We start from the raw sequence: 25,070 nt of genomic DNA, 5'->3' as shown, positions 1-25,070 counted from the left end.
CTCCGTCTTCTTTTGTGAAGGAACTTGGGAAGGCTGTGTTTGATAACTCTGCTTTGGTAGAACTGTCTTCGATAGTATCTCCATTGCTATCGTGCAGAGAAGGCATTGATTGCCGGCCGGAGTGGTCGAGCGGTTCTAGGCGCTTCAATCTGGAACCGCGCGACAGCTACGGTCGCAGTTTCGAATCCTGCCTCGGTCTTGGCTGCGTGTGCGTTAGGTTTAAGTAGTTCTAAGTTCTAGGGGACTGATGACATCAGATGTTAAGTCCCATAGTGCTCAGAGCCATTTGAAGGCATTGATTGTGTCTTGCCGGTAGCATACTTCACGTGCGACCAGAATCTCTCCGGATTTTCTGCTAGGTTTCGAGACAGTGTTTCGTCGTGGAAACTATTATAAGCATCTCGCATTGAAGTCCGCTTAATTTCGAGCTTCTGTGGAAGATAGCCAATCTTGCAGATTTTGCGCCTGTTTAAATTTGCCTTGATTTTTCGTTGTTTCTGCAACAGTGTTCTAACCCGTTTTGTGTATCACGGGGTATCAGCTCCGTCGCTTGTTAATTTATTTGGTATAAATCTCTGAATTTCTGCCGATACTATTTCTTTGAATTCAAGCCACATCTGATCTACATTTACATTGTTAATTTGGAAGGAATGGAGATTGTCTCCCAGGAAGGCGTCAAGTTAATTATTATCTGCTTTTTTTGAATAGGTATATTTTTCGCTTATTTTTGGAGGATTTTGGGGTTACAATATTGTATCTTGCTACGACAGCCCTGGGTTCACTAATCCCTGTATCCGTTTTGATGCTCGTTATTAACTAGGGATTATTTGTTGCTAAGAGGGCAAGTGTGTTTTCACAACCGTTTACTATTTTCGTGGGCTTATGAACTAACTGCTCGAAATAATTTTCAGAGAATGCGTTTAGGGCAATGTCAGATGATGTTCTATGCATTCCCCCGGAATTAAACATGTATTTTTACCAACATTTAGAGGGTAAATTAAAGTCACCACCAACTATAATTGTGTGGATCGCGTACGTGTTTGAAATCAAACTCAAATGTTCTTTGAACCTTTCAGCAATTTGTATCATCTGAATTGGGAGGTCAGTAAAAGAATCCAATTATTATTTTGTTCCGGTTTCCAAGAATGACCTCTACTTCTAAGAGCAACAAAAAGGTCCACCGCCAACTGCGTTCAGCCTATCGTTTCGGAACACCGTTAGGTTCTTTGCAGAAATTTCGGCTGAACTTATCTCCAGCATTATCCAGCTATCAGTGCCTAGAACGATTTGAGCATCAGTACATTCTATTAGCGCTTGGAGCTCTGGTACTTTCCCAACACAGCTACGACAATTTACAACTGTTATACCGATGGTTCCTGTATCTACGTTCTTCCTGTATTCGGCCTGCACCCTTTGTGACTGAAGGCCTTGTTGAGTTTTCTCAAAACCCTCTAACCAAAAAAAAACCGCCCAATCCACGCCACACAGCCCCTGCTACCCGTGTAGCTGCCTCCTGCGTCTAGTGGACTCCTGACCTATTCAGCGGAACGCAAAACCCAGCCACGCTATGGCGCAAGTCGAGGAATCTGCAGCCTACACGGATGCAGAACCGCCTGAGCCTCTGATTCAGACCTTCCATTCAGCTCTGTACCACAGGTCCGCAATCGGTCCTGTCGACCATGCTGCAAGTGGTCAGCTCTGCTTTCATCTCGCAAGCAAGACTGGCAGCCTTTACCACTTCTGTTAGCCGCTCGAAACCAAAGTGACACACATAATTGGTACCAACGTGAGCCACCACCTGCAGTTGGCTTCATCTTGTGCTCTTCATGGCATCCAGAAGGACCTGTTCCACGTCTGGAATGACTCTACGCGGTATGAACACGGAATGCACATTGGCTTTCTTCCCCTTCTTTGCAGCCATGTCCCTGAGGGGCCCCATAACGCGCCTAACGTTGGAGCTCCCAACTATCAATAAACCCACCCTCTGTGGTTGCCCAGATATCGCAGGCTGTGAGGTTTCCTCTGAAACAGGACAGGCGACTGCATCTGGCTGAGCTACAGTGTCAGCCACAGACCTGGAGCCTGTTTGCCATACTAACTGCGGAGGCTTACGTGCGGCCCCCTCGGAAGCCTTTCGCCGTCTGCCACGCCCCGAAGCGACCTCCCACTCGACCACAGGTGAGGGGTCAACCTCAGCGCGAGCAGTAACTGGGCTGGCCACCGGTGAGGACCGATCGGAGGACTCCGACGTGCTGGACGTCCGTTGGATCCCCACGGCCGGCCCACAACAGTGGTGCCCATCCACTACACCTTCAAGCTGTGTAATCGAAGCCATCACAGCCATCACAGCCTGGAGCTGAGAGCGAAGTGTCACCAACTCGGCTCGCGTCCACACACAACAGTCGTAGTCCCTATCCATACTGAAGACCGTGGAAAACTGAAATTTGGAAATTTGTGGTAAGTTCTATGGGACCAAGCTGCTGAGGTCATTGGTCCCTAAGCTTACTCACTTCTTAATCTAACTTAAAATAACTTACGCTAAGGACAACACACACACACACACACACACACACACACACACACACACACACACACACATGCTCGAGGGAGGATTCGAACCTCCAACGGGAGGAGCCGCGTGAACCATGACAAGGTGCCTTGACCGCGCGGCTACACCGCGCGGCGAAAACTAAACTACCGAGATAGACAGACTGTCGGCACGTTCTGTGGAGCTCTACTGTAGACCCTGACGAAAACGCGGGAACTTTCTCTAATAAATGAAATTAATACGCAGGGACTCAAAAACCTAACTACCGAACTACTCAGTTGAAACTAAATAATTCGCCCCTGGCTAGGAACAAGTAATATGTCACAAAATCGGTTTGCTTTCCGACGCAAACGAAAACGTGACAACTGTGGCTATTATATATTAAATTAACACGCAGAAACTCAAGAAACTAAACTATCAAAGCACACAGATGAAATTATGCAATTCACTCCTGGTTAGGAACTCGTAAAAGTCATAAAATTGGTTACTTCACTGTTGCTGCAGACCTGCAGGAGACTAGTATGCCGCAACAATCCTCATGGCGCAACAACAAAGTAATATCGACTTTCAGAACACCTGTTCCCTACAAAGAAACTCTTGTTCATGCCTACACTGTCGCAACACAAAGTCTATACCTTCTGCATCTACATCTGCGTGATTACTATGCTATTCCCAGTTAAATGCCTGGCAGAGGGTTCAGTGAACCACCTTCAAGCTGTCTCTCTACCATTCCACTCTCTAACGGCGCGCATGAAAAACGAGCACTTACATTTTTCTGTGCGAGCCCTGATCTCTCTTCATCCTAAATGATCCTTCAACCCTACCACACCATCCAAACCTTCCCCTATATCCTACACGGTACAGATAATCCGCACCTCATGGCCAGAGGCAGAGTTGTAATTGTCCGTGAAAAGAGCATTCCCTTTTGGCCAAAATCCTGTAAAATACACTCATACCGAACACCTCATCTCTACCCTCTTCTTCAAAACCTTAACCTTGGCCACCATATAAATCCGACATCTTCATCGCATCCTCTTTAAATTTATCACCCACGTATATTACTTCCCTTACCAGCAAGATTATTGCCACTGACTTAAACTTGGCCCCATAGAACTCAAGTGTTCGCGTCAGTCTTTTTACTCTCTCCAAGGGGACGTATTCACCATCGCGTACCCCGTTCAAACTAATACAATCCCAGACGTCATCTTAGCAACTCCCAACCTTCTTGAACATATCAGTGCACAAGTACATGATCCAGTTGAAAGTGACCAGCTAACAATCATACTCACCATTCCCCATACTAATTACCGCACTCCCATGCACCCCATCCCAATATACTTCCAAAAGTTATCCTAGACTACTTCCACACCAAGTGGAGTGCCTACCAGCAATCAACAAATACACATATCGGAAGCCAGCCACTAACATTCTAGTACATAGATTACCGCCGCCTTTTTCCTGCGGCAGGTGCTACATTCCATCCACCCATATGTGCATCGAGTCCATCCGTCCTAACTGCCCCACCTCCCATAGATATCAAGAGTTTTGATAACCCTGCAGTCAGTAATTTTGTCTAATAAGTTCTCCCATTAACGTTATTTGTGTACTGTTTAGTCACTGCCTTAAATTAATAATAAATGTATAAACTCAAATAACTGTTGTTATATTTACGGAAACTGTTTAACAGAGTACTTGAAAGTGGTCAAAGGCCGAAACAGTATGACAGTACGAAATACACTCCTGGAAATTGAAATAAGAACACCGTGAATTCATTGTCCCAGGAAGGGGAAACTTTATTGACACATTCCTGGGGTCAGATACATCACATGATCACACTGACAGAACCACAGGCACATAGACACAGGCAACAGAGCATGCACAATGTCGGCACTAGTACAGTGTATATCCACCTTTCGCAGCAATGCAGGCTGCTATTCTCCCATGGAGACGATCGTAGAGATGCTGGATGTAGTCCTGTGGAACGGCTTGCCATGCCATTTCCACCTGGCGCCTCAGTTGGACCAGCGTTCGTGCTGGACGTGCAGACCGCGTGAGACGACGCTTCATCCAGTCCCAAACATGCTCAATGGGGGACAGATCCGGAGATCTTGCTGGCCAGGGTAGTTGACTTACACCTTCTAGAGCACGTTGGGTGGCACGGGATACATGCGGACGTGCATTGTCCTGTTGGAACAGCAAGTTCCCTTGCCGGTCTAGGAATGGTAGAACGATGGGTTCGATGACGGTTTGGATGTACCGTGCACTATTCAGTGTCCCCTCGACGATCACCAGTGGTGTACGGCCAGCGTAGGAGATCGCTCCCCACACCATGATGCCGGGTGTTGGCCCTGTGTGCCTCGGTCGTATGCAGTCCTGATTGTGGCGCTCACCTGCACGGCGCCAAACACGCATACGACCATCATTGGCACCAAGGCAGAAGCGACTCTCATCGCTGAAGACGACACGTCTCCATTCGTCCCTCCATTCACGCCTGTCGCGACACCACTGGAGGCGGGCTGCACGATGTTGGGGCGTGAGCGGAAGACGGCCTAACGGTGTGCGGAACCGTAGCCCAGCTTCATGGAGACGGTTGCGAATGGTCCTCGCCGATACAACAGGAGCAACAGTGTCCCTAATTTGCTGGGAAGTGGCGGTGCGGTCCCCTACGGCACTGCGTAGGATCCTACGGTCTTGGCGTGCATCCGTGCGTCGCTGCGGTCCGGTCCCAGGTCGACGGGCACGTGCACCTTCCGCCGACCACTGGCGACAACATCGATGTACTGTGGAGACCTCACGCCCCACGTGTTGAGCACTTCGGCGGTACGTCCACCCGGCCTCCCGCATGCCCACTATACGCCCTCGCTCAAAGTCCGTCAACTGCACATACGGTTCACGTCCACGCTGTCGCGGCATGCTACCAGTGTTAAAGACTGCGATGGAGCTCCGTATGCCACGGCAAACTGGCTGACACTGACGGCGGCGGTGCACAAATGCTGCGCAGCTAGCGCCATTCGACGGCCAACACCGCGGTTCCTGGTGTGTCCGCTGTGCCGTGCGTGTGATCATTGCTTGTACAGCCCTCTCGCAGTGTCCGGAGCAAGTATGGTGGGTCTGACACACCGGTGTCAATGTGTTCTTTTTTCCGTTTCCAGGAGTGTATAAAGTAAAAATTGATGGCTGCGGGTGGTACAGAGTCATTAAAATAAAGAGAGCAATAAATTGTGAATTCCGTGCAATTCAAGAGAAAACCGAATAAAAACCTCATCAGCCCCTCTTGCTGCAAATTATTCGAGTATCTAGATTCAAGGATTGAAAACTTCCATTGTATTCTTGGCAAGTAGCAGAATCAATTGCAAAGCTGCATGATGAGTCTTAGTGTATCGTAAAGACTCCGTTCTTGTTGCAAATGTAGATACCTACTTTCTTTGAAAATATTAATGTAGTCATGTAGCCTAAATATTAATCTACTAGGAGGAAAAAAGCAGAAGTTACTTCTTATAGCTGAGAACGGTTGCAATATTTTTAAACTATCGCCTTTCCTTCTAATTTATTCGATTGCACATAGCTGAGGAGGCAACGGCCTCGCCGCAGTGGATACACCGGTTCCCGTCAGATCACCGAAGCTAAGCGCTGTCGGGCGTGGCCGTCACTTGGATGGGTGACCATCCGGGCCGCCAGGGGCTGTTGCCGTTTTTCGGGGTGCACTCAGCCTCGTGATGCCAACTGAGGAGCTACTCGAACGAATAGTAGCGGCTCCGGTCAAAGAAAACCATCATAACGACCGGGAGTGCGGTGTGCTTAGCACATGCTCCTCCTACCTGCATCCTCAGCTGAGGATGACACGGCGGTCGGATGGTCCCGATGGGCCACTTGTGGCTTGAAGACGGAGTGCTTTACGTAGCTGAGGCAATCAGGAATAAAGTTGAGCAATGTAATGATAAGGTGTTGTTATTGCAGGCAACTGTTTAAATATCTAAGCCTTGCTTCTCTTTCTCTTAATGTATACCTTGTTTCCTTCTACACCCGTGGTGGCCTATTCCTTCATGCGTTTTACGAAACACAGTGAATGAATAGTTGAATGAAGGAAAGAATGAATGCATATTTGAAAATTCTTATTTTACGTTTACAAAGTGAAGAGGACGGAATATTCACAATATGGTGGGAAACTATTAAAGTTGCAACGCCTTGTTACAAGAAAGTATGTTTATACTCCGGCACAGGAGCAAATGACGTGAGAACGTGTTGTGTTCATACTCCGGCACAAGAGCTAAGAACATGTGAACATGGAGCACTGGCATGTAATATTTAGAAGCGAGCGCTAAATGAGGGGAAATACAGACCGTTGCTCAAAGGTACAAAACAACGTCTGTCTCCTTACCGGCATACGACGCTTGCAGAAATTTTTTTAAAGCAGTGAAACTGCCATGAAACGTAGGTTCCATGGTCCTTTCTGCTAAAACCGAACATTTTCCTTGTGACTCGACAGATATGTCTCCAGTTCTCTCCCAGTTTTACTGAATGATCAATATCTGTTAGATATCAGTTATTGTTTTTGTATGAACGCATGGTCTCACGGCAATAGAATTAATAAAACATCGGGCTGCCAGCCGCGTCAGGTGGTTAAAATCCAATGTACACTCCTGGAAATTGAAATAAGAACACCGTGAATTCATTGTCCCAGGAAGGGGAAACTTTATTGACACATTCCTGGGGTCAGATACATCACATGATCACACTGACAGAACCACAGGCACATAGACACAGGCAACAGAGCATGCACAATGTCGGCACTAGTACAGTGTATATCCACCTTTCGCAGCAATGCAGGCTGCTATTCTCCCATGGAGACGATCGTAGAGGTGCTGGATGTAGTCCTGTGGAACGGCTTGCCATGCCATTTCCACCTGGCGCCTCAGTTGGACCGGCGTTCGTGCCGGACGTGCAGACCGCGTGAGACGACACTTCATCCAGTCCCAAACATGCTCAATGGGGGACAGATCCGGAGATCTTGCTGGCCAGGGTAGTTGACTTACACCTTCTAGAGCACGTTGGGTGGCACGGGATACATGCGGACGTGCATTGTCCTGTTGGAGCAGCAAGTTCCCTTGCCGGTCTAGGAATGGTAGAACGATGGGTTCGATGACGGTTTGGATGTACCGTGCACTATTCAGTATCCCCTCGACGATCACCAGTGGTGTACGGCCAGTGTAGGAGATCGCTCCCCACACCATGATGCCGGGTGTTGGCCCTGTGTGCCTCGGTCGTATGCAGTCCTGATTGTGGCGCTCACCTGCACGGCGCCAAACACGCATACGACCATCATTGGCACCAAGGCAGAAGCGATTCTCATCGCTGAAGACGACACGTCTCCATTCGTCCCTCCATTCACGCCTGTCGCGACACCACTGGAGGCGGGCTGCACGATGTTGGGGCGTGAGCGGAAGACGGCCTAACGGTGTGCGGGACCGTAGCCCAGCTTCATGGAGACGGTTGCGAATGGTCCTCGCCGATACCCCAGGAGCAACAGTGTCCCTAATTTGCTGGGAAGTGGCGGTGCGGTCCCCTACGGCACTGCGTAGGATCCTACGGTCTTGGCGTGCATCCGTGCGTCGCTGTGGTCCGGTCCCAGGTCGACGGGCACGTGCACCTTCCGCCGACCACTGGCGACAACATCGATGTACTGTGGAGACCTCACGCCCCACGTGTTGAGCAATTCGGCGGTACGTCCACCCGGCCTCCCGCATGCCCACTATACGCCCTCGCTCAAAGTCCGTCAACTGCACATACGGTTCACGTCCACGCTGTCGCGGCATGCTACCAGTGTTAAAGACTGCGATGGAGCTCCGTATGCCACGGCAAACTGGCTGACACTGACGGCGGCGGTGCACAAATGCTGCGCAGCTAGCGCCATTCGACGGCCAACACCGCGGTTCCTGGTGTGTCCGCTGTGCCGTGCGTGTGACCATTGCTTGTACAGCCCTCTCGCAGTGTCCGGAGCAAGTATGGTGGGTCTGACACACCGGTGTCAATGTGTTCTTTTTTCCATTTCCAGGAGTGTACTTTCGACCTAGCTCTCCTCGGCCACTGTCAAATGGTAAATGACCGACATGTCACCTTGGCCTCGCCGCTATATAGCCGCGCTGTTGGCTGTGACGTCACCGGTGCTCTCTTCCACGCCAAAGATGGTAACGTTTTCGTCCTTCGTCCGTTGCAGAGAGCAAAAAACTTTCATTTTTGCCTTTCTGTGGCTTAATGTCTAGAAAGATTAGCCGGCTGCAGAAGAGACAAACGTTTCATTAGTGTTCAGGCTCCCAGAAAATAAAAAAGCCGCAGCCCATGAGGCCTGGGAAGGACGATCAAGGGGTGAGAACGCCTGGAGTGTACGAGATACCATATCGGTATGACTGATACTACGTCGGCTGAACAGTTGTCGCGCAGTGGAGCAACGCTGGAGGAACACGAGAGGTGCTTTCGCTTGCGCTGTCCTGAAAAATCAACCGTGGTAGAACATACTTTAGAAAATCGACAGCGGATTGAACTCGACGAAACATCTGTCATGAGGACGAAGGGATTTTGGGGTAGCTTTATAAAAGAAGATATAGAAATAAAAATATCTGACAACACCATCGGTAAAGATGTCGGTTTGTAACTTAGTACAGCCTGGGACCCTGCCATCGCGAAATTGAGTCGGGCGCTACGGAAGAGGGACGAAAACATCACTATATTTGGCGAGGAAAAGAGCATCAGTGACGTCACAAACAGCAGAGTGGCTATATAAACGCGAGGCAATGTAACTGCGAGGCTACGGCGACACGGCAGTCATTTACAGGTTGACAGTGGCTCGTGCGATTTTAATCACCTGCTTAGGCTTGAAGGCCGAGCAGATTTTGTTATTATTATTTGTATGTATAAATCAGACGTATCTTTCTTCTCTCTCTCTCTCTCTCTCTCTGTCTGTCTCTCTGCTTACATTCCTTATTTTACAGGTACAGAAGTAGTTCAGGGTTCAGCTCATTTGTGTTGTTGGCTACAATCGACTCACATTTTATCGACTAGTAGTGTCAAGATGTCTGTAGAACGTCACTGCGTAATGTGAGCCAACTCGTTCTGTGAAGTGACGCCGGCCAGTGTGGCCGAGCGGTTCTAGGCGCTTCAGTCTGGAACCGCGCTGCTGCTACGCTCGCAGGTTCGAATCCCGCCTCGGGCATGGATGTGTGTGGTGTCCTTAGGTTAGTTAGGCGTAAGTAGTTCTAAGTTCTAGGGAACTGATGACCTCAGATGTTAAGTCCTATAGTGCTCAGAGCCATTAAAACCATTTTTTGTGAAGTGGCGTGCACTCCTAGCCATGTGAACAACTCTTTGACTGTGTGGCCATTTTCCGCATTTACTCTGTGGTGTCACCGCCAGACACCACACTTGCTAGGTGGTAGCCTTTAAATCGGCCGCGGTCCGGTTATATACGTCGGACCCGCGTGTCGCCACTATCAGTGATTGCAGACCGAGCGCCGCCACACGGCAGGTCTAGAGAGGCTTCCTAGCACTCGCCCCAGTTGTACAGCCAACTTTGCTAGCGATGGTTCACTGCCTACTTACGTTCTCATTTGCCGAGACGATAGTTTAGCATAGCCTTCAGCTACGTCATTTGCTACGACCTAGGAAGGCGCCATTATCAGTTACTATTGATATTGTGAAATCATGTACCGTCAAGACCGACGTTCATGATTAATGGATTAAAGTTAAGTATTCCACCAGCTACGTCCGTTTTTCTAAATTCTAATTTCCTTGTCCTGTTCCAGACCTCACGCCAGCCTGCGTGAGCTAAAACGCGTGCCTTTCGGCCTCCTCTAGTAACACGGTGTTGGCTCTCCTGCCAACCACAACATACTCCTCACAAAATTATGACGTTAAGAAAATTGTCTACTTGCCTCTTAAGTATACTCTGCCTTACAGAAGTTGTGAAGTTCCCAGGAGGGGAGGAGGAAAAGAAGTTATTCTGACCGACTTCTATTTCGCGAGATATTCATAGTTCCACGCCGACGATCTATACAAACAACATACAATATGTGATCAAAAGTATCCGGACACCCCGAAAACATACGTTTTTCATATTAGGTGCATTGTGCTGCCACCTACTGCCAGGCACTCCGTATCAACGACTTCAATAGTTATTAGGCATCGTGAGAGAGCAGAATGGGGCGTTCCGGGGAACTCACGGACTTCGAACGGGGTCAGGTGATTGGGTGTCACACTTCTGTACGCGAGATTTCCTCACTCCTAAATATCCCTAGGCCCACTGTTTCCGATGTGATAGTGAAGTGGAAACGTGAAGGGATACGTACAGCACAAAAGCGTACAGGCCGACCTCGTCTGTTGATTGACAGAGACCGCCGACCGTTGAAGAGGGTGTAACGGGCAGACATCTATCCAGACCATCACACGGGAATTCCTAACTGCATCAGGATCCACTGCAAGTACTATAACAGTTAGGCGAGAGGTGAGAAAACTTGAATTTCATGGTCGAGCGGCTGCTCATACACCACACATCACGCCGGTAAATGCCAAAAGACGCCTCACTTGGTCCAAGGAGCGTAAACATTGGACGATTGAACAGTGGAAAAACGTTGTGTGGAGTGACGAATCACGGTGCACAATGTGGCGATCCGATGGCAGGGTGTGGGTATAGCGAATGCACGGTGAACGTCAACCGTCATCTGCCAGCGTGTGTAGTGCCAACAGTAAAATTCGTAGGCGGCGGTGTTTGGTGTGGTCGTGTTTTTCATGGAGGGGCTTGCGCGCTTTGATGTTTTGCATGGCACTACCACAGCATAGGCATACATTGATGTTTTAAGCACCTTCTTGCTTCCAACTGTTGAATACCAGTTCGGCGATGGCGACTGCATCTTTCAAGACGATCTAGCACCTGTTCATAATGCACGGCCTGTGGCGGAGTGGTTACATGACAATAACATCCCTGTAATGGACTGGCCTGCACAGAGTCTTGACCTGAATCCTATAGGACACCTTTGTGGTGTTTTGGAATGCCGACTTCGTGCCAGGCTTCACCGACCGACATCGATACCTCTCCTCAGTTCAGCACTCCGTGAAGAATGGGCTGCGATTCCCCAAGAAACCTTCCAGCACCTGATTGAACGTATGCCTGCGAGAGTGGAAGCTGCCGTCAAGACTAAGGGTGGGCCAACACGATACTCAACTCCAGCATTACCGATGGAGGACGGCACGAATAGTAAGTCATTTTCAGCCAAGTGTCCGGATACTTTTTATCACATAGTGTACGAGTAGATGGGGCATTATGCGCCCGTATTTGACGCCAACTGGAAACTTTGCATGTTCTGCAACGCCAGGTTGGGCTGCACTAGTTGTCTGCTAGCGTGGGATCGTATGTTTGTTTTTGTTATACAATAACATTTGCTGCTGCCAGTCACAGAGACGACACAAATCGGGAGATACTTACATTATGAAGTGCATTTGTCGTGTACTATGTCACCTTAAGCCTGATATCTGCCAAGTGTGAGCAGCTGCATTATTTTGGTGAATTTACCATAATGTAAACAAGCGAATTTTTGTAACCACTGATGTATCTTTCCCTATAGATACAGGTGAATATGACTTTTACATTCGATTAGTCTACTTCTGACTCCAGTGACATTTCACACGCTTGGAAATACAGCCTTACATATTTGTCAGAGGTACATTAATAGATCCTTGGTACTTGTACTGAAAGCAAACGACTGTCGAGTAGTGGTTCGAAGACTTAATTATCTTTGCTGTTAAGTTCCAAATACGTACACAAGTTTATCTTTTATTTTTACTTTTTCTAGCGATATGTTGTTTTTTTGCAGCTTTGAGAAGTTCTAATGGTAGCCATGACTGTCATGTTTTATGTCATATTGTGTTAGGAAATTTGTTTCTGGGAATACAGCTATTACCAGACCACCTAAGAACAATATTATTCGTTTAGGCTGAATGTTCATACATTTGTGTAACCTACTACAGGACATCACAAATCTGTTGACAACCTGCTGCTGCCATTGTATAAAAACAAACATTTCTGTTTAATAAACAAAATCATTGGTTTTACAGTCGCGGGCTTTCAGGAGCCATCTGATAATGAACGAAATAAAACTGAATCATATTATTGTACGTTGTTCACTGAACTGAAGAAACAGATCTCTACCGACAGTGTAACATATCTATTGTAAGGATTTGTGGATTTTTGAATTCCTAAGGGACCAAATATCTATCATAAGGCTAATAGGAATAAAGAGAAATGAAATAAAACACGTTTACGTTTTATACTAGTTAACAAGTTTAGTAATAAATGTGTTCTGAATCTGGGCCTAAAGCTATTCGTCATTTAGATGTGGCTGAGATTATATTTCTACATTAAGTAGACCAATTTACGGGAAAGGCCCATCATTATCCCTTAAAGCATATTAACTTTGTTTTCGTTTGTCTGGTTTATTTTCCTCTACCTACCATTTGATTTTGTTTTCCACAAATGATGTAAACTAAAAGTGACGTACTGTTTTAACAACAACGTTATCAGAATGATGTAACCTACAAGTTTCGTAATGTTTCAAGAACAACCTTATCAAAATACACTAATATCATTCCTCTCCAACCTATTAGATGATCAAATCCAGTAAATAAACTCAGTCTTTCTGAGTACATCAAGATATAATCCTAAGAGAAAGTTATTCTTCCCCATTGACGTAGGACAATTCCTGCCACTTTGGACATACACTGGGATTGGTTTACAGTATGATTCAGAAAAGTACTTTTAAGTTAGATTTCAATCACAAAACAAAGCTTCCGTTGCATTCACGTAACTCTTATGCTCAGTGTCTTGACATTACGGAATATGGCGGCCAGTATTCCTCGTTGCTGTTGCCCAAAACGCTATTAACGCATAGACAGCCTCTCTATTTTGATTATATACCTATTTGCACCATGCCATTCTTTTCACTTGCAAACTTTTCTACCAATCAGCCTCCAGAGAAGAAAGAGGCACCGCGATTGGCCAAATCCTGCTAACGGTCGAAGTCTATGTGGAAGTGCTGCTGGCTGCCGCCACTTTCAGTAGTTGGTTTCCCAAAGGCTACCACGAAACACCGACTGTTCTGTGGGAAGCACACTCGCTTTTGAGGACCACTCAGTCGGGCCAGGCCGTCACCCGTTAGCCGGATTACGTGAACCCAGCCCTTTCTCTCCATGTTGGTGAATAGCAGTCCCACGTACACGGGAAAGCCGGTGCTGTCGCACACAATAGCGATCAGCACTCGCCGAGCGTCCCTGCCTGATTATGATACGTTACACATCGACGACGAGTGTGTGTGCCCTCGCGTTCGCATGCAGTTCAGAATCGGGTCACTGTCACATCCGAATGCCGTAAAAATCTGGATTTTGCACAAATCGACTAGCTGGCCAAATGCCGATCCACAATGGAGTCCCTTTCAAATTGCGTTGGGTGCTGATAACGTTGTCTCACATTTGTACGCGGCATCTCCGTGTCATCCACAATAATTATTCAGCATCTGACGCTGTTCACACCCTTTATATACCCCACGAGGCCTGGTAACAACACAAAACACGAACTACACTCACTCTGGTGATCGTTCTGTCTTTCGCAGAGAATTGTATCTCTATCATTTATATACCCGCCAGTGGTGTATATGTGTAGGAAGCTACATTACCATTCGACCATGTCTTCTTGGAGCATCTCCTCTTTTCAGTCAGTGCAGTTCCTAGCCGTACCATGTGAAGCAAAGTTTTCACAAGTAGTGTTTCTAGCAGAGCACTGCAAGTCTTGATGAGTTCATGTATCCTAACTGTAAGCCCCTGTACAAAGCTGTTGAGGCTTTCGTGGCCAGACATAACCGCCTCTAACAGACGTCGGCCGAAGAACTACAGACAGAAGTCAAGAGGCAATATATAAGTCACTGTCTTTGACATACCATATCAGTATGTTGAGACACTCCAAGGCGGTATTAATCTGCTTTTACTAAGGCACAACGGAGAAAAAATACGCTTTCTAGTGGTTAGTATCCTTGTCAAATATCTAAACTGTTTAATCGTTGTTCGAAACATGTTCTTCAGGAACTAAAAACTGCAACGGTTTGCAAAAGACTGTTCCGATACGTCTGTCACACATGTTGGACAACCTAAGAGTTCTTACACGTCGCATAGGAAAAAGATTCACTCCCATTTTCCTACTGTACTGACAAGAGAACATTCCCAAGTGTCAATAAACGATCTTAATAAAATTTGACGGCCGTGTAAAAGGGTAAAATACTACAAGACGTATTTTTTGTTTATGCCCAATTCACTTTTGAGGGGTAAAACACACCCAGAAAGGTAATTTCGCTTTTTAGGTTTACAGGGAATGTCTTCGAAACGATGATATATAAAAAATGTTTTTCGTATGAAAGTTGATATGTAATTGATGTTCTTAAAAACTGTATAATCAACTTCTGTAATAATTTGAAATTTTTCGAAATATCCCACCACCATTAATTAAATCTGAAAAATGAAAACTTTTGTTACAACGTAAATTAAAGAAGCTTTCAAGTCACATACATCGCCGCGTAAAGAGCTTGGTTTGTGAAATACCGTTTTTGGAAAATAAGCTGTACACTACGTGCTATCGGAGTATTTTCAAAATACCTAGTTAAAATACAAAAACATTAATTACTATTCTAATTATTTATTTTACTTGTATTTGTTTTATGCGTTAAATGGTTATTTTGCCTTTTACAGTCATAGTTTCTTTTTGTTTTTATTTTACTGTTTCATATACGTGTATTTTGTTAACTGAAAATAATGAGTATTTTTCAAAAATGAGAAACCAAGCTCTTTACACAGGAATGTATGTGGCTTGAAAGCTTCTCTGCTTTACGTTGTAACAAAAGTTTTCATTTTTCAAAGTTAATTAATGATGGTGGTGGTGTATTTCGAATAATTTTAAATTATTAAAAAAGTCGATTGTACTGTTTTCAAGAACGTTCATTACATATCAACATTCATATGAAAAACATTTTTTATATATCGTCGTTTCGAAGATATTCCCTATAAACCTAAAATACCAAATTACCTTTTCGGGTGTTTTTTACCCTTATAAAATGAAACTGGGCACAAAAAGAAAATACGTATTTTACTATTTTGCCCCTCTACACATCCGTCAAGTTTCATCAAGATCGTTTATTGACGCGTGTGAATGTTATTTTGTAGCCATTTTTTTTAATGTTAAAGCGTTCTAGATTCCTAAACAAATCAACATGCCTCGTTAACCTGCGATGCCAGTAGTATATTACTTTACCTGCACATGTTTCCCAGTGTTCTTAATGATGAAACTGCAGATACTGGGACACATGCTGAAACTAAGACACCTTATTTTCCCCGTAACGCAACCGAAAACGGTTTGGAGGACGATAGTTAGTTCAAATGGCTCAAATGGCTCTGATTCTATGGGACTTAACTTCTGAGGTCATCAGTCCCCTAGAACTTAGAACTACTTAAACCTAACTAACCTAAGGACATCACACACATCCATGCCCGAGGCAGGATTCGAACCTGCGACCGTAGTGGTCGCGCAGTTCCAGATTGAAGCGCCTAGAACCGCTCGGCCACAACGGCCGGCCCGACAATTAGTGATGATTGCTTATCGATTAAGTTTCAGCACACATCACACAGTCGTATACAGACGGAAAAGGCAGATTAGAATTGTAGGATTCCGTGAACAGCTAGAATGATTTTTTCCCTGTAGTGTTACGAGTACAGCAAAAGGAGTACATCAAATCCTTTTGTTTTAATCTAAAGAACGAAATTCAATCTCAGAAAGACGAGAAATAAACTTGCCGGTGCGCAACTCTTCTAAGTTCCAGGAAACCGCGGCTGAGGCTGTGGTGCAGCACGGCTACCGCATCCCGAGAACTTAGCGCTACGAACAGAAACATCACATCCTCATTAGAAACACGTTTGTTCCAAATCCATTCCCAACAGTGGCAGCCCGTAAATCAAGTACTTAGTTTTGCTAACGTGTTGTTAATGAGATTAAGTATTGCAAGCTCTAAGTTACTCTTCTCAACAGATTTGTCGCAAGTTCACATCGCGACATGTGTTCAGAAAAAACTGTTCCGCAGGTTCAGCCTATTGATAACTATAAGGAGTAAAGTATATGGATATTGGACTCTTTCTAACTGAAGTCTAATGGCAGTAACATTTTTGAAAATCGAAATCGGAGGGTAAAAATACGTTTTAGCTATTAGGTATCATCCTCTTGCTCAGACATGCTTTGTATAACTGTGCAAGTTTTGCTTTCTCTAGCTCACACTCTGCTCTTATTATTTCTACTGTTATCCCAGTTTTCCGATGGAGATTTTCCTCTTTCCACGCGCCGAATCGCTTTCCGTACTTCTTCCAGTAATACTTTCGGAATTCACTCATTGTCGCTGTCTACCGTCGGCGACCTCGTTTCCTTAGTTGCACTACATAGGCTACATTTTAGAAGAAAACTTCAAACACCGCTATTATTATCTCCAGATTCATGACAAAACTGTGATCTGACATCCTAATTTATGTGATGTGACGTCTACCAAGCATAAGTGGCTGTTTCGTTTTCTTCATTCTGGGTTGTTCCCGATTGTTCCCCTTACAATCTTCTCATTGTACCTTCTGACATCTCTTACAAGTTTTTAAATACGTGGTGTTATTTAGTTAAGTTAATTCTGTTTGACTTCTCTTACATATTATTTTAATTATTTCCCTTCTTCAGTAGGTGCCTTCTCTTCTGTATTTTTGAAACCATGTACCACGTTCTTCTTCTTGTCCTTCTCTTCAGCGTGTCTCCTGCCATGGCAAGGCCTGCTTATGACAAGAAGCAGCCCACCTATCACATGATTTTTTATTTTGCTTGTTTTAGTACTGTGGTCAGATGCTTTCCATGTCGCCTTAATGTTTAGTTACCTTAAAGCAGGAAAGACGTGATGCTAACGGTGTGTCAGAATAAAATCTGATATTTCGAATTTGCGATATACCGAAAACAATAGCTTGGGAACAGTAGTTGGAGCTGAAATGGAAATGTTATTTTATTTACATTTTCTGTGCGAAAGGTTTATCGCTGTTCGTTTTTACAAATATATATCAAGAAATTGGTTTAAATTAAAAATACGCTTTTAACATTATTTATTTAATTTTTAATTTATTATTTAGCCTGACAAGATTAGACCTTTATGGCCCTCCCGTGTATCTGAGCAGAATAACACATGCAAAAAATATTACGTAACAAATGATAAAACAATGGAGGAATTAAGATTTCTTTTAAAATGCAGAATTTTTATGGATCCGGTTAATGACAGTGGACCTATATTAAAACACACATCAGAGAGAAAATAGTTCATCTCAGTACGAATAGTATTTCAAAATCAGAAAAATTTACATCTCAAATTCTATGAAAATCTGCAGGCTTTCTTGGCCGTTATCACTGAGGTTAAAATTTCTGAGTTGTTAGGGCATGTCATATTTCTTCAAACAAACGAGGTTTCGACCTCTCTGCTGGGCTCTTCTTCAAGATCTTCTGGTGCCCACTATAGATGAGCGTTGTCAGAGAACAGTTTCGCCTTCTCTTACAATGGCGAGTTTTCCCCACTTTGGTTCTGGAGAAGTGGAATTGCTGGGTGAAAATCTTGGGCTAAGACTAGTGGGCCACAGTCAATGGATAGTAGTTTTCTCACGCTAATGCCAAAGAAAGGGAGGTCACTGGCTTAAACTCCTGTGAGTACCATTGGTGGGCCGACGTCATTGGTTAGAAAGGGATTTTTCTCGCACTTATGATGTATAAGAGTTGTTAGTTAACCGGCGGACAGTAATATTATGGATAAATATTCCCCCTCTCATGCTCTGCCCGTTTCGCTTGTAGCCAATGAAGTGGCTACACCGATAGTAACAGGAGGAATTTTAACCAATAACTCTTCTCCAGCATAAATGCGGGAAAATTCCCTTTCTAGCCAATGACGTTGGCCCACGAATAGTATTCACATCAGTTTTATCCAATAACCCCCCTTCTTCGGCATTAGTGCGGGAAAACTCCTCTTGCCGGCCGGAGTGGCCGAGCGGTTCTAGGCGCTTCAGTCTGGAACTGCGCGACCGCTACGGTCGCAGGTTCGAATCCTGCCTCGGGCATGGATGTGTGTGATGTCCTTAGGTTAGTTAGGTTTAAGTAGTTCTAAGTTCTAGGGGACTGATGACTTCAGCAGTTAAGTCCCATAGTGCTCAGACCCATTTGAACCATTTTTGAAAACTTCTCTTACTATCCAGTGATTATGGCCCACCAATGGTCGCCAAGATTTTTACCCAATAATACCACTTCTCCAGCACAAGCGCGGGGAAAGCTCCCCTTTGTAAGAGAAGGCGGAACTGTTTTCTGAAAGTACTCAATCTACAGTGGGCACCAGAAGATCCTGAAGAAGAGCCCAGCAGAGGTGTCGAAACGTCGATTGTTTGAAGAAATATGACGTGGCCTAAAAACCCAAAAGTTTTAACACCATTTCAAATTCTACTTAGCATCTTAAGTCAATGATGGCTCAGAGACAAATTTTTAACTCGTGCCAATTTAAACACACAAAAGAGTTATCCTAATGGGAAGGAAATCGGTAGAGGTGACGCACGTATACGGACAGTACAGACAAAAAAGTGATTACAATTCCAGAAAAATTGGGTGATGTATTTAAAAAAAGAAAAATAGCTTCAGAAATTGCGTTTCCGCAATACGACAGTGACTGCAATGTTTTCCGTGTCCCCCCGACACGTTTCATATTTCCTCCACTGCTAGTGCTGTCACCTGTCGTCTGTGAGTGGTTACTGTACGTTGATGCCGAACATAGGAGGTGGTCGTATTAATGTTACCGGACTGCGTAACACTTATATAACATAGTGTATAAAGTGCTGAATTCGGATTCGAAAGTTAAGAACTGGAAATTTCCCTCCGGATTTATTTTTTCCGTTATTTCCATAAATCGATATAGGCAAATGTTTGGATTCTTCCTATGAAAAATCTGTGGCCGTTTTCCTGCCGTACCCACGTCAGTTCCGAGGTTTCACTCTGCGGCCACTACCCTTGCCGTCAGTTGGATGTTAAGCCTAACCTCCCTGTTTTTATTATAGCACTTACTGTCCTAAAATTCTATATGTGTGTAAAATTAGAAATGTGACAATTTAATACGACGTAATTGAATGTAAAGAGAGAGCGGCCTAAAATAAAATGACCACACAGAAATAATCATATAAAAGGCAGAGGTAAGTATGAGAATACCCAGGAAACCCTCGTTCGACTGATACTTTAGTAAGACTGTTCAATCTGGGATCCTTACCATGTGAGGATTTATTGGAGAAAAAGGGATGGTCTAAATAAAAGCAGCGCGTTTCGACGCGGCTTCCTTCAGTAAACGTGAAAACGTCAAGGAGATGTTCATCTAGCTCCAGTTGCAGACTCCCTAATTGTGACGGGTGCATCACTACGTAATGTAACGTTAAAGTTCCGAGAGCGTACAGTCCTTGAAAACTCAGCCATAATATTGCTTCCTCCTTCACATTTCTTTTGAAAAGAGCGTAAAAGTAAAATTAGTAAGGCTTACGAGCACTCTGTCCGCCTGGGCATCATTTGCGACTAAAATAGGAGATACGATATTGCAGTGTCTGTTCCGCATTGCCGTGCAGGCGACTACAACAGTTATGAAAGACATTAAATGTATTTGCAATTGCGAATAGTGACAGCCATCAGCTGTGTAATGCAATGATGACAGTGAAAATTTGTGCCGGAGGGGGATTCGAAGCCGGATTTCCCGCTTATGTCAAACGGTCGCCTTACCAGTAGGCTATTCGAGCGTGACTCACAGCCACACCCAAACTTCCGTGTCTAGAACCTGTACTCGTACATCCATTATATATATTCGCGTACAGGCGGGATATTTTACTTGTATGTCGCTTGCCCGGTGTCGGCGAAAAAAGAAAACGACATTGCTGTGTCTGTATTATTATGAGTTACGAAGCAATGTTCCTTAGGATATGCAAGGTTATAGGCACATAACTGATGACATACGGAAGTTTTGGGGTAGCTGTGAGTCGTGCTCGGGTAGGCTAATGGTAGCCGGATCGGACGTCCGCCCCGAACAAATTCAACAAACAATATAGAACAAAAAATGAGATTTAAAAAAATGGTATGGCGAACGCTCACGGTAAGCGGGAAATCCAGATTCCAGTCCCGGTCCGGCACAAATTTTCATTGTTGTCATTCCATTATACAACAGATGGTTGTCCATATTCGTAACTGCGAATCATTTAATGTATGGAACAGGAAAGGTGGGAAGTACCACCCCAGATCTGTAGTACCACACACTGTACGCTGGCTGGTGGGTTACGGACGTACATATAAGGACTGCACCATGCTGCAAAGAAATAAATGTGTCAAAATAAAAATAGTTGTTTGTAATGCAAAAAATGTACCGTCTAAAGGACTATATTTTAATGACAGAATTAATTTCCACCTTGTGGTTGTTCCGTATTGCCTAAGATACTTATGTATTGCATAGAGATAAAAGAAAGAAGAGATACTGACTGTCGGCGTCGATAGTAGCCAGTAGTTTTAAGCTCCAGTTTCGTATGTATTTCTGTTATGTAGAGGATGGAAATAACCGAATTGTAGTTGCGTGCAATAATCTTTGATGTGTATGTGTTCACTTTTCTTAATACCCCTGTATATTATGAAAAGGTTCTTAAATGTGTGTTCTCTTGTTGCAGGTAAGTGGCAGCATCACGCGTACATTATAAGAAGTGGATGTAACTGTGAGTACGCCATGCATCAACCCAGCACGACTTATTGGAAAACAGTACAAACCTGTCACTGCTGTCAGCTACCTGTCTGACGTTTTGCTGAGGGTTACTGTTCTCTGGCATACGGCCTACCTTCGATAATAAATTGACTTCGTGAAATTTTAGAGAGAAAAATTCATGGTCGCCATTCGTGAACTGATGGAGCGTGCTTCGTAATAAGAAAGCAGTCAATTGTATGATAACACAACTTACATCCAAAATCAAATGCTCAGAATCGTAAACGAGCCTATCGTTTTGTGATCAGTAGTTTGTTTTAATAGTGAAAATGTGTGACAAAATTATAATTCGTGGAATGGCTTCTTCAGTTCTAGACGAATCTGTATTACCCATTCTTCAAACTAAGTAGTGTTAAGTATTAAAGTGTACTTCGTGTTTCCTAATCAGTAATAATACTCGAGGGTTGTGAATTAAAAACTTGCATCAAGACTATACAACAACACTCTTTTGTTACAATCAAATATTTTTCTGCTGCCTTAATAGTGCTAAATTCTGCGCTGGCCAGCATTGCTCTGTATTTCGGTATGTGTCATGTGCAAATTTTACGTAGTGGTTTGAGGGTTAACACCCTATCTGAATATTTATAGTGTATTTGCGGTAATAATGTCAATGTAGCAAAATACATCTCTGGGGACAGACCCTCACCTGTCTCCGTGTAGGGATAGTCAGTCAAACAGTAACGCTTACTGAAAAGTGTTTCTCACTATTTAGTGGAGTCTTAGCTCGTGTTACTTATTTTCATGGCAAAAGTAGGCTACTAATGTCTTTTATGAAAGTGTTACATACTAGAGTTTTTCTGGTTATATGTAAATTTTCGTGGTTTCCATTCATTTGAATATTGATGACGTCTGTTCTAAGAGAATGCTACAAGAAATGAACTGCTCACTGTCAAATTCTACTTTCAAGAATGATCTCTGACGTCGGGAATCAAAGACACAGTAAACATAGTTCAGTACTCAGTAATAGCTGCAAATGGATGGAAAGATAACAGTGTACTGACCATCTGACCTAATTGAAAAAAAAAAACACTGCAGATATGTGAAAATGGACTGTGGTGTACAAAATTTTGTTTACCTGATTCCTTGTAATAATCACCAGTGCATGTGAAGATCTTCCTTGAAAAGCGTTCCCCTAACCAAACAAGTTTTTCCTGTAGCGTTACATACAATTATGAAACTCAAACGTGAAATCTGGGTTGATTAATTTCATTAACAGGAACGACAAATAAATATATTAGTGCTAATTTCAGAGTTTCAGCCCGCCATAAGCAATATTTATGATGATTTATGCGTACAGCATTTCTCCACGCTATCCAGTAACCTACGATTTCATCCCTACACATTTCGTTTTATGGATCATAGTCGTTGATTGAAAACTTATGGTAGTAGGAAAATATGAAGCTGTGAACCCCGGAGGCTATTGTACCGTATTTTCCCTGGAAATAATCCACGTGCACTTGTGCTCTTTCGGAATATTTAATAGCACTCCTTTTATTATTTTTTTCAGATCATGATACAACACTTCCCAAATTTTCATGTCAGCTAGTCCCACTGTAAGGAAAATATTTTTTTATCATTAAGTTACAAATTTAATGTTTGTAGTATCCCTGTTCATATAAAATAAAATGAATAGGCGGAAACTCTGAATACCGCCGTTAATTACAGAGTACGAGGCAGAATAAGCATTTCAAATATTCATTCGGATCATATGCAATATACTACATAACGGGGTAGAAAACCTGCCTGACACTATTTGGTTTTGTTGATCTGTAATATTCTACCGGTGAATGAAACTCTCGATTGAGGAATACTGTAGCAGTTAATAGGCAGCTGAAAAGCCTAAATTGTACTAGCACGTACCTTTTTTAAACATACCTCACGGTTTTACACGTAACTATAAAGAAAATGTGAAGCTCTTTACTAGGAACATTTGTGGTTATATTCAACAAGTTAATGACGCATTTCTCTTATTTATTGAAGTTGACTGAGTATTCTTTCAAATTTCTGATACAAACGTACACTGAAAAAACCGCAGCAATCGACATTTTATAAAATTTGTGGACACAAATTTCTATAAATTCCCTCTCATTCACTTCCACTTTTCAATCGGTACACTGTGTGCGACCAACATAAAAATAATACAGATGCATACTGAACACCCATTAAGTTTAATAAATTTCAGTAACAGATGTTCTCAGCCAATCACAGATAGAATAATATCCAAGCTTACTTTTAATGTTCCAAAACCCACCGTCTCAATACATTCAGTTTTCTCTTCATAGCAACTCAAAGTCCGTAATAGACCAAATTCATTACAGTTTTGTATTCTCAATACATTTCTAGCACCTTTAATACATGTGAACAGCGTATGTTCATTTACATAACACGTAATATGGTTATACTGAAAATAACATCGTTGTAAAAAAGGAGACTCTGAAGTCTCCTGTTTATTACTAACGGACTACGAAAGCGTACAACATTTTATGTGTGCCTATTAAGTCTTTATCTAAAATAAAATTCTGGTAACAGATATAAATATAGAGCCAAAAAATTATAACACAGCTGTACATTTCTCAAACACTTTTCATGGTATTAATACAGCGCTTGCAGAATATTTTATCAGTTCGAAAAATGAATATTTTTAACAGCGTAATGAGCACTAGTATTTATAGCGACTCTGGTCGTATAAGAACAGAGCCTCTCCTCACACACGAAGTACGCCTTAGGCTTCTTTTGACAGCAAAACAAAGACATTGTTATGTCTAACAGGGAAGGCTTCTTGTAACTGTTTCTCAATCAGCTGAATGTGTTATAATTGTGCTGCATTCGACCTGCATTCTATGTTCTTCAGAGAACTGCTCTAACCATCCTGAATATTTCATTTCATCTTAAACTTAAATGTAAATTAAATCCTTAATTAAAATTTTAGATCATTACAGAAGCTGTCTTTCTAAAAAAATCCACGTTGTAGTTTGAAAATTAAAAATAATTTTGCAGATATGTCATTATACATCAGATCAGACTAAGATCGTCCGCATCTGCTGCTTTGTTCAGTTAAACTTAGTCTCGATAGTAACTGAAAAGGAACCAGCAATGTGTTGAATTTCAAATGATATATACTGAAAAAGTCTATATATCAGTGGATAAACTTAATTCAATTTATAAAAGTACTCCAGTGTTTTATGTGTGCAAAACAGTATCAGAAAACTGTTGTCTGTCGCAAATGACCTCAATTATTTTTTCCCCCTATTTTACGTACCTCTAAACCATAAAATAATTTTAACACGAATCTCACTGTACGTGGAAAGTTTTTTGAAGGTCATCTTAAGTCGTAAAGGAAGCGTAGAATTTGCACACGTTACACCTAAGTACAGACATTCAGATGTACGGCACAAGTCTCAGCAGCAGACTCGAAAAGCTTCGTGCGTGCGTGAGATCAAGGATGTGAACCATGCTCCTTTAATCCCGATTCTTAAGAGCTATCCAACACGACGAAAGGATATACATATACCTGTTATTTTAATTTATTAATTTTTACCGTAATAGGCACGATATCGGGTATTCCATGTGTATAGTGGAATATCTGGTAACGCATGATATAATATTTTTTATAATGTTTCGGA

Source organism: Schistocerca nitens, chromosome 3 (genome assembly GCF_023898315.1).
Source record: "Schistocerca nitens isolate TAMUIC-IGC-003100 chromosome 3, iqSchNite1.1, whole genome shotgun sequence".
NCBI lineage: Eukaryota > Metazoa > Arthropoda > Insecta > Orthoptera > Acrididae > Schistocerca > Schistocerca nitens.
This window is presented reverse-complemented; position numbering follows the sequence as displayed.